Raw genomic sequence first — 7,785 nt, forward strand, 5'->3', positions numbered from 1 at the left:
GATCCCTGCGGCAGGGCTACGATCTCCGCAGCCGCTTTGTGGAGATCACGGACTACCACCGCTCAGCAAGGAGGAGGAGGAGGTGGAGAGCAAGTCCTCCACGTCGTGACGGAGCCCCAAGGGATGACGGAGCTCCAGGGCCCTCCAACGGCAGCTCCCAGTTGGCTCCCACGCCCAGTGCTGCTCGGGAGCCAACCCTGCCAATGCAGAGAGAGCGGAGCAGATCCCTGCGGCAGGGCTACGATCTCCGCAGCTGCTTTGTGGAGGTCACAGACTGCCACCGCTCAGCAAGGAGGAGGAGGAGGTGGAGAGCAAGTCCTCCACGCCGTGACGGAGCCTCAAGGGATGACGGAGGTCCAGGGCCCTCCAACGGCAGCTCCAAGTGGGCTCCCACACGCAGGGCTGCTCAGGAGCAAACTCTGCCGAGGCAGAGAGAGCGGAGCAGATCCCCGCGACGGGGCCATGATTTCTGCAGCCGGTTTGTGGACACCACAGACTATGACCCCTCAGCAGGGAGGAGGAGGAGGAGGGTTTCGGCGCCCCAGAGATGCACGTCGGACAAATACTCAGGGCGCTGCGGTGGTGACGGGGGCAGATTGTGACCCTGGATGGGGGAGGGGCACAGCATCTGAGTCCTGCAGTGCCGGAGAGGAGGAGGACGAAGAATCCAGGAAGCACCAAAACTGCCCCCAGCAGGGACCAAGCTGCACAAAGGGCACCAGCAGCGCACCCTGTCCCTCCTCCCAGTACTGCCTCTGGCCAGGAAGAGCTCAGAGGGACCTTCCAGAGACTTGGACAGCTCTGCCGGCTAGCCCGTCTGCCCACAGGCCCCTCGAGGAAGAGCTTTCATCCCTGTTCAGCTGTTGGGATCGCCTTGCAAAAACAACACACATTTGGTACCAACAGGCAGAAAAGCCAAAGCCAGAATTAAAAACACTTGTTGGCCTTGCGTATATCATTCATGGGGTGTTTTCTTCTCTGTAGGTGTTGGGAAATACCCAGTGTGGGAGGTTTATGTCTCGGGATTTTGAAAGCTGTGTGCTTGCGTATGCCCATCTTGCAATCTCTTCTTTTTAAATACGGAGTTCAAGTCACTCGAACAGAAATGGGCTGGATGAGCCGACAGCGAGCGGGACTGAAACGGGCTGAACGGCCGGGCCCGGAGGGTGCTGCTCAGTGGCACCAAGTCTAGCGCGAGGCAAGTAACTAGCGGTGTCGCCCAGGGGTCAGTACTGGGTCCGATCCTGTTTAACATCTTCCTTAATTAATGGCCTGGATGATGGGGCAGAGTGTAAGTCACCTCAGGTGGCTTTCTTTTTACGTAGTTTTTGGTTTTCAAAGACGCTTTTGTGTAAACATCCTTGAGAGTTTAAGCAGGAGGGCTTCAAAGCGGGCTGAAAGAGGGCTGCAGAGCAGCCCCCTCCTGCTGCCCTGTTGTGGATCGCTCCTCTGTGCTCGGTCCCCACGGCATCGGAGGCGGTGCTGAGGTGCTGGAGTGAAACGTTAGGGTGCTGCAAAGGAGCAGGCAGTGACGGCCAAGAGGCAGATCCTCTCCTCGGCTGCACAGTCACTCCTGTGTTTAGCAAAGTCGTTGGTTTCCAGCGGTGCCAGGGAAAAGTTTGCGGTGCCTGGCACGAGCATCACAGACTACTTGGGTCTCCTTCTGTGCTCTGAACTTGCAGAGAGCTACAGAGGTGACAAAACTTCTTGGCCAGGAAGACCCTCCTCAGGTGACCCAACGCGTGTTTGAAATCCACCTAGAGAGTATTGATCCTTGTAGAAGAGAGACGATCCCAAAGCATCAAGTTTGGATCGCTGCAACAGCTTTTGGAGTGGAAAACGATGGCAAAGTTAGAGCATTTCCGTTTTTGTTTCTCTCAGTTAAAGCATTGTCAGATGCCACAGTGATGGGCAACGTATCAAGTCTGAAGACAGCTTCCTAAGTTGGCGTTTCCGATGTCCATAATGTCTAATGAGGACAGACACAGTCTGCACAGGCCTGACATAGCTTCCTAGAGCCTGGAAGCCCTGGCAGCTGGTTCTGGTCAGGCTCCTCGTTGCCTTTACTAATAATAGCAACGAAATACATATATTTTTTTTAATCTTTCTTTTTTTTTTTTCTTTTTTTTTTTTTTTTTTTTTCCACCAGGCACCTTCATAGGAATAATAGTAAAAAGTGAAATAAGAAAAAACTCTGGCCAGGTCACCTGATGGATAAGATGCCTTCCATAAAAGGAGCCCCTCGGGGCTCAGGCATTCTTCAGCCACGTTCACCTGACCAAGCCCGCCTTGCTGTGGCATTTTGTGAAGGGCAATGAACGTCACGCTGCCCAAGCACAAGAGCTGTAGCTGAAGTGTGTGAGTGAGGAGCGGGCAGCGAAGGCACACCCTGCTCGACATCCAGCTGCCAGGATCCTCTGCTTCCCTGGGTAGCATGGGGCACTGCCAGCTCCTGAGCCCTGACCCCGTGTCGTGGTTTAACCCCAGGAGGCAGCTCAGCACCACACAGACGCTCACTCACTCCCCCCCGCACCGATGGGATAGGGGAGAGAATCAGGAGGGTAAAAGTGAGGAAACTCATGGGTTGAGATAAAGACGGTTTAATAATTAAAGCAAAAGCCGCGCACGCAAGCCAAGCAAAATAGGGAATTCATTCACCACTTCCCATTGGCAGGCAGGTGTTCAGCCATCTCCAGGAAAGCAGGGCTCCATCACGCCTAACGGTGACTTGGGAAGACAAAACGCCATCACTCCGAACGTCTCCCCTTTCTTTTCCTTCTTCCCCCAGCTTTTATTGCTGAGCGTGACACCATGGGGTATGGAATATGAACCTGTAGGAGACCAGGTGCTTTGCTACACGAGTCTCATGGACGCAGTCCTGGACCTGGAAAAAGTGGAAAAGCAACCCTCAGCAACCCAAATGTGCCAGCCAAAGCTGTGAACAGGCACGCTTACAGCCCTGGGCAGGTTTTATTCATCTGGCTGGTGCGGCTCCGGGAAGAAGTGGGAGCTCTGCCGGCGGACAAAGAGCCCTTTGCCAGCTGCTGGGGTCTGGGAGGTGCCCGGGCCGTGGCAGCCGTGTGGCCTCAAGGGGACACATCCCCGTGCAGGCCCGTGTCACAAAGGGGCAGTGAAGTGGCACCCGCCCGGCGCTTGTGACCTCACCTGGCCAGGGCTTGGGATCCCGAAAAGCGGGCCAGCGAAAGGTAGTTGGGCTGAGCCGGCCTTCGGGATAACTCGGCTCCTTCCCTTGCTACTTGCGTGCCTACTTTTTTCCAAGCATTCATCATTTACTGCCCACTTCTCCTCACCTTCCATCCTCTTTCAAAGGTAATTCTGAGTTGACTTTTGGGACAGATCGTAGAGTAGGTAGACTGGGATAAAAGTATAGGCTGGTCTATACCTTCTAGAGCTCTAGGCTGAGCTATTTACACCTCTGTAGGCTGGCCAGATATGCGCTGTGGGTAGAGTTCCTATTTGCTAATTCTTATTTCTTTACCGTATGCTAGGATAGGTAAGTAGCGGGGGTGGTAGTGTAGTCTGAGGCCTTGGGCTCAGCCTAGAATGCCAAGAAGCCCACCCTGACTGACGTGGTAGGAAGGGAGACAGAAAAGGAGCACAGCAAAGGCAGCCGTTAAAGTAGCGGCCGAAAGCTGGTCACCCCTGCATACAAGGTGGGAAGACGTGAGCTGGAGAGCCAGAGGGCTCTGCCGCTAACGCTAGCCACAGATCAGCAGCAGGTCCTCTTCGGAGAAGGTGACACGCAATGCAGTCTTTCAAAAGGGCCTTGGTCAATCGGAGTCCTGTGACAGGGACACTAGGCCCATCAGCCTGCAGCTCTGCAGCACTTCCGCTCCAGTTTCAGTACCACTGAAACACTTTTGATGGTGGATGCTGTTCTGTGGGTTGTGTTTGGGGGGTTTTTTTAATCCTTTTGTTGAGCTACAGTTATTTCTTTGCCATCAGGTGACGGGATTGGCACTGATCTCTTTCTGGAGTGCGTCCTGACATCCTTTGTCATCCAAAGCTGTCCCCTCTGTTCGTGAGAGGAGCGATGGCCGCAATGGGGAACGACTCCTGTGAGTAACGACTTCACCAGCAGGCTTGGACTTTGTGAATCCCCAAAGGCAACGGACGTGGCTGGTGCTCCATCCCTGAACGTTGATGTGCTGGCAGCCTCGAGTGAATTCTGGGGCGTTTCCTGGTAGCAGCCAGACTTACCCAGGTGTTTTCGATTAGACACAGGAAAACGCATTTTATCACTCCTCTGCCACTATGTACAAGACTTTGAAAGATGACGTTGCTCGTAGAAAGTTCTGACATCAGTAGGGTTACTTTCTGTGCTAGGTACTTGCTTGTTTTCACCAGGTTACAGTCAGGAAAAGGGAAGGCTTGACCTGATAATCCAATTCATGACTCTAGGGGGAAAGGAAGGTAGCGCAAGGCACAGAAATCAGCGTGGGTTCATTGGCCTTTCGGCAAAGGCAGCGGGGGAACAGAGTATTTTCCAAAACCGCTTCTTGACCAGTAATTGTCAACGGCAGTGATAGGCTTCCTCCAATGGTTCTGTGTTGGAGGTTGGAGCTGGTTCTTCTGCGCGCTCCTGTAGACAACTTGACTTTTAAATACGCTTTCGTGCAACAATATCGTCTCCTCTCTTTTCAAATGTCATTTCCCTGCAGTCCTTGCCGAGGGAATGGCTCCGCCACAAAGGATCCTCTTTCCCCCGGAGAAGATTTGCATGGCCTGGCAGCAAAGACAGAGACCTGGAGCGGGACTCCACAACCTGGGCAATACGTGCTTCCTCAACTCCATCCTGCAGTGCCTGACGTACACACCCCCTCTGGCCAACTACCTGCTCTCTCGGGAGCACAGCCGGTCCTGTGAGTCCTTTTAGGAACGTCTCCTTGCACATCAGCTGGGCACTGATCCCAAGGATTCCCAGCATCTGGAATTTGATTTAAGGAGAAAAGCAGCCCTTCTTTCCAACCCCCCCGAGTTGGTGTTCTTTGAACACTCAAGCCTAGGAGACGCTTGTCGTGTCTAGGTGTGCTCATCTTCAGAAAGGCACCTCTTTCTAGCCCCGGGTCTCGGTCCCTACTCCCGCAAGTTCAACTCTCTTTGCTCGTTGCACAGAAAACTTCTGTCAGTTTAGCATCTCTCTGAAGAAAGTTTTCTATGCACTAAAATGTCCCGGGCTTGTTGGGATGCTGGCACCTTGGGAGAAGAGGAGTGGAGACTGTTCTTATAACGTCAAGACCTCCACAAGGTTTCCCATGGCTAAGGATATTTTGCTCACCTGAGAAGCTTCCTTCCCTCCCTCCCTCCCTCCCTCCCTCCCTCTTTAGGTCGTCAGCAAGGCTTCTGCATGATGTGCGTAATGGAGGCGCACGTTAACAAGGTCCTGCATTTCTCAGCCAGTGCCATCCAGCCTTGGCCTGTCGTCCGTGTCCTCACACGTAAGTCATTTCAGGTGCTTTCACAGGTTTTCTTCCCTTCTTGGAGGGGAGAGCTATTAACCTCTTCTTTCTTAGGAATAGGAGAACATTTCCGGCATGGCATGCAGGAAGACGCCCATGAGTTCTTACGCTATACTGTCGATGCCATGCAGAGAGCTTGTCTGAGTGGAAGCAGCAAGTAAGCACGAGCAAATTACCTTTTCAATGTTCCTGAGCCCTGTGGACTCCTTGATGTACTCCCATCAAGGAAACCCTACACCCAGGGTTTTCAGACAAAGCAAAACTCTTGGGGGAGATAACTCTCTGCCCTACTTCTGAGCTCCAACTACCATTTGTTTCCAGCTGGGACATCTCTTCTCAAGCAACTACCATCGTCCATCAAATATTTGGGGGCTTTCTGAGATCCAGAGGTACTTTCCCATGACTATTGCTCTCCTTGGAATTGTCTGTGCCCTTCTGTCTGCCTGTGATAAACAGCTGGTCGTGTGACTGGCGTAGTAGGTATGGAGGACGTAAACCGGCACAGCCAGTCCACTTCCCTTATCGCTGAGCATTTCCATTTGCCTTCCAGTCACATGCTTGAGCTGCAAAGCGGTTTCCGATTCCTACGAGGCCTTCCTGGATGTCCCTTTGGATATAAAGGTAAGAGGGTTTGTAGCTGTGATTCAAGACGTCCCAAGGCCCCTGTAGCTTCCCAGAATAAACACAGGGGGCGGAAAAACACAGGCTGTGAACAAAAGAGAGCTGAGTGGCGGGTGGGAGGTGGAACGGACTGTGTCCTTCTGGGGAGGCCGTGGCAGCGGTCCCCCTGTAGGTGCTGGCTTTAAGCTGGACAAGCACGCATTATCCTCTCCGCACCCTTGACGTACTCTCATCCTTCTTCCCTCTGCCCTGCCTCAACACCCGTCTGGCTCCCAGGCTGATGGGTTGTATTGGTTTCATTATTGATGACCCTGCACACCATCGGTAGCTGAACTGTGCGGTGCCACAGGGAGGTAGCTCTTGAGTGCCCCAGGAATCCCTGGGAAAGGAGGGAAATGTTCAGCATAATACCCGCTTTCTGCCTCCTTCTGGACACTGCTGGCGGGTTCACAGTGGGTCTCCTCAGCCTCAGGTACCTGGGCTGCCTTGTCAGCTCCTAGGAAGTGTTTGCGCGAGGGCGTTTCCCCGAGCTCACTGCTCTCCTTTCTCACTCCTCCAGGCAGCCTCATCTGTCACCGCAGCTCTGGAGGACTTTGTGAAACCCGAGCAGCTGGACGGCGAAAACTGCTTTAAATGTAGCAAGTAAGATGATTGCCATCGACATATTAATATTAGATCCTGCGTGAAGGTGCTGCATGTCATCGAGCATAAGTCATCTTTTCACGTATGTTCAACGCACGATCATGACACGCAGCTGTTTTGTTTAATATGTCCTTATGCAACTGAAGAGCCTTAAAATAGGGTAAGGATGTGCGAGACATGAAAGCTTGTCTGGCTTTCTGGGTGGGAAAAAGGGTGCATTTCAGCACTTGGCTCTGTGCTTGGTTTCAAGGTGTGACAAGATGGTTGCCGCCTCCAAGAGGTTTACAATCCACCATGTGCCCAAGGTTCTCACGGTGTGTCTGAAAAGGTTTGAAGACTTCACCGGCAGGAAGATCAGCAAGGTGTGTACGCCAGTGGAGCGCAACTTTCTCTTCCCGGAGCAGGAGATTTCCCAAAGCAGTACGCTCTTTCACAAGCTGTTCAGGTTGAGTTTTTCGTGTTCCCTTCTGGGGAGGGGAGAGGAGAGGTCCCGTGGGAAGACAAGCATGTACTCCGCTCCGACAGAGCTGCTTTGGCCGGGAACAGTTTCCTGCCACCCAAACCATTACATGTTGAAGGCTATTTCATGTAGTATTTCAGGATGATTTCTGAGCCCTCTTGGTCTCTCCGTAGGTGGTGGAGTATCCCGAGTACTTGGATCTTCGGCCATACACATCTCAGGCAGCTGGAGAACCGCTCCTCTACGCCTTGTATGCTGTCCTGGTGCATAGCGGTGGCAGCTGTGATGCAGGACACTATTTCTGCTACACAAAGGTAAAGAGCAACTTCCTTCCTAGCAGGGGAAAAACGTGTGCTGGGGAAGACACGCTTTCACAGCAGTGTTACTGGCAGCCAAGGCTTTGGGGGAGAAGGTCTCCTTACCAGCTGCATTGGATTTGTTTTAGCGTACTCTTGGTTCTGTTGCTTTCTGCCTGTGTTATCGTTGAGAAACCATGCAGTTCATCTCCAGATATCGTTGCCCTTTTTTACAGGCCAGCAATGGACTGTGGTACGAGATGAACGATTCGTCTGTGGATGGTCG

Source organism: Aptenodytes patagonicus, unplaced genomic scaffold, assembly GCF_965638725.1.
Source record: "Aptenodytes patagonicus unplaced genomic scaffold, bAptPat1.pri.cur scaffold_67, whole genome shotgun sequence".
Lineage (NCBI taxonomy): Eukaryota > Metazoa > Chordata > Aves > Sphenisciformes > Spheniscidae > Aptenodytes > Aptenodytes patagonicus.